The following is a 3,563-nucleotide window of genomic DNA, read 5'->3' on the forward strand; positions in this document are numbered from 1 at the left end:
GGCAGCACTGAACTCACATTTAGTGCACTGCCTTTCTGAAGGGTCACACTTCAGTCAGCTCATCAGCTTGCCTCAGCACCACAAATACTGGTAACTGTTAGACCTGGATGAAGCAACAGACTGCCTGCATTGTCAGTCATTTACGCAACAGCATTTACACATGTGGCTCTGCAAAGTGGAAGATGTGCAAGTTGGCCACTTTGAAGAAGTCAAGAACATGTGTGTGGCTGCAAAGTGTGGACATCCTCAAAACTGGGTTTCTCATGTCCTTTTTTGAAATTCGGCATGCCAGCATTTAAATTCCAGCCCCTGAGACATCCTAGGGGAGTAACCCTAGTTATTTCTTTTCCTAAAAGGAAGAAAAGCTGTTCCTGGCATATGTGACTGTGCGGTATGCAAGCAGGAGCAAAAGGCTTTATCCTGCTGCTCTGAGCTTCCAGGGCCAACAGAAGCCTCTCCAAGATAGAGTAATGGTCAGATGGAAAAAAAAATGTTTGTGTTTCACACTGGCCCAGACCTCAAACCTTGTCTTTCTCCAGCAAAACTCTTACTGCATATGAGCAGGAAATCAAAGAAAGTCCTGCCTAAATATGGGAAGATATTTCAGAAGGTAGGCCTGGGTTAAAATTATTTTTCCCCCTTTGTGGGGTGACCCCTTTGAGTCTGATGAAAGCAGCACACAGAAAGTGATGGACAGAAAAAGGACAGCAAGAGGCTGCAACACACAGCCACATTATCGCTGTGAGTTCAGAGCCACACTCTACAGATGAGAACAATAAGAAGCAATTATACACATCTGGGCTCCTGCCCTTTAAAATCAGAATTTAGATCAATAGATTTTGAATATACCAAGCTGGAGGAGGCTGCTTGAGGTTCAGAACAGCAGCTGCATGCAGACTGCTGAAATATTAAACTTCCATCATCTGAAGCTTTTTGTAATGTTTTGAATCTCTTATTAGTGTTAACAAAACACTCACATCAGGGGGTGCTTTAAATTCTGGCCACACTTTTCAGCTTAATTCCAGAAGCTAAAAACCTTCTGCTTTTTAATGCTGAAACTTGCCGATAGCCTTGAAGAAAATGTTTAGCCACAGAAGAAAGAGACTGAAAACCTAATGTTTCTCTAAACCCTCCACTGGGTTTAGAGAGAAGGGACAAGCACCTCATTTTCCCCTTGAAACAGGTGTACCTAGCCATTAAAAGTTCTTTGGAAATCACCTAAAACAGAGAAAAACAAGGCAGTCATCTCAGAGAATCAGTAGCTGCCATTTTCACTGGCATACAATGCTGAGCTCAGCCAGGTTGCATGCAGCAATAAGGCCACCACATGAGCATCATCCAAAGCAGGGATTCAAAGAAACATGGAGTTGAATATAAGAAAACATTCCTAGCCAGATTATGTTTGCACCTTCTACAATGGTGTTTCAACTAATGACAAAAAGTAGGGACCAAGAGATTTAATTTCCAGTATGACTTCAAGCAAAACACTCAGCCCCCAGCCATGTGTATTATTTGATGCATTGGGAGTCGCCAGGCTTTTGCAGTCTGGCAAGTTCTCTTTCTTCACATGCAAGTCTTCAAAACCATGTGGCTTGCTCTTTGAGGTGAGCTCTTGCAAGAAACAAGGGAATTTGCTCTGAATCTCCCTAACATCTCTTCTTAGTGCAGATTGCTGCTTGGGAATGGCTGAGGTTGAAATCCTTGAAGGACAGGTCCTATATTTGGTGCTTGAGACTGCTCCTCTTTCAGAACCAGCAGTGCATGTGTGTGCAAAGGGAAACTCCAAGAAACCCAGCCTCTCAGGAGTTCATTATGATTACACAGAAAAACCAGCCCTGCTCACTATTCTGACTCTGAAAGCTAGCTTTCTTCCTTTGCTTCTAAAGTTTTGCCATCCTATTTTTCTGTTATGAATGTATGCCCTTATTACTGCCTTAATGATGGAGAGATGGTAGAATTAATTTCAAATTTCATTTTCAATTGCTTTGTTTGCATTGTTTTTAAATACATCTCTATATTTCAGATGCTCAGCTGGTGTAAACTGATGTACTTTCATTGGTTAATATAGAACAGTGCTGATCCACAGCATGCAGAAATCACTCCATTACTCTTTCAATTCACCTGTATTCCATCATATGACTGTGCTATATGTCTCTTTACTTTCCACTGGCTCTACAAAAGCCAACTGCAGCCAGAGGAAGGAAGACAAATTTTTTGCAAAATTCCTCAAGGTGAGAACTGTGCAATCTGCCTATCTGACCACTTGCATTTTCAAAATGGTTTTGCAAGGTCAGCCAGAAGCTCCTAATAGTTTGGACCAGGGTGTCCGTTCCCCACATGACCAGGTGTATCGTTCCTGCAGAGCTGGTGTCCCAGCCTCTCATGTCCCAGCCCAGGGATGCAGCTCCATTAACACCAGTAAAGTCCTTCATGTACACATTAGCAGGTTTTCACCCCAACTGTGTCACCTGAGCCCATGAAACCAAGGCATGCCCCATGATTAGCTTGACCCATCAAATCAGCAGGGTCTGAACTCTGTATGCGCAATATTTTTAATAGCCCATGAGTAGCTCTTCAGACAGCTTTGCCTACACACTGTGAACAAGATTTAAGTAACACGATGTGTGTTCAAGAGTGTGGAGAAGGACTGGGGAGCAAATTCTCTTGATCATCTGTGAGTACCAAAAGCCCAGTGGAAAACCCTGTCTGGGGTGGAAAACCTTGTCTCCAGTGTGATGCATCTGCCATGAAGAGAGGCAGCCTCATCTTTGTCACAAACAAAAGGAATTGCTTTCAGCCAGGAGTATTATACAGCAAATGTAGGTCAGCTCAGCTTTCTGGGTGGCTTTCAGTGGCTGCACAATAAATAAGCTCTCAGCTCCTCTGTTTTAGTTTTAACTGACCTCTCTTGCCTTCCTCAGCTTTCTACTCCAGTTAGTAAAAAAAACACAACCACTCCTACCTGGATGAAAATGTGACAGGCTCAGAGACCAAGTGTGTGCCATAAGCCATGTTTTGAGTACTGGTGAAACTTGAGTAAGATGCTGTTGTGATTGCTTGGGCTGACAAGTGTTTCAGGAAGACATAATCATGTATGAAACCCAGAGCCAGAGGATATGATTACTTTGCACGCACTAAGCACAAGCGCAGGTTTTAGGTGATACAGTGCATGCATGTCCGGGCCTTGCAGACACAGCTTCAACGCCCATTTTTTATAATCTCCCTTCACTCAGTTTGGTCGCTGTGTTCAGTGACTAAGTCCAGACTGCTGACAGCACCTCGCAACCCAAACCTTGTTTGGAGTGCTGGGCTTTACACTATGAATGAATGAACTCATAACACATCATGAATGCAAAAGAAAGGGCAGGAAGTCACTTTGCTCCAAGGAGGTCAGGGATGCTCTTTCAGAGCACCAAAAGTAACATCACGGGGCAAAGCGCTGGCCTCCAGGAATGCACTGGCATTGCCCTCCTCAATCCAGTACTGAGACACCGTTATACACAGGCAGCACCCACCCCTGGCCTTTAATTTGCTGGTGTCTCCCGCTGCTTTGCCAAGGAGGA

The sequence above is a fragment of the Ciconia boyciana genome, chromosome 4, assembly GCF_034638445.1.
Source record: "Ciconia boyciana chromosome 4, ASM3463844v1, whole genome shotgun sequence".
Lineage (NCBI taxonomy): Eukaryota > Metazoa > Chordata > Aves > Ciconiiformes > Ciconiidae > Ciconia > Ciconia boyciana.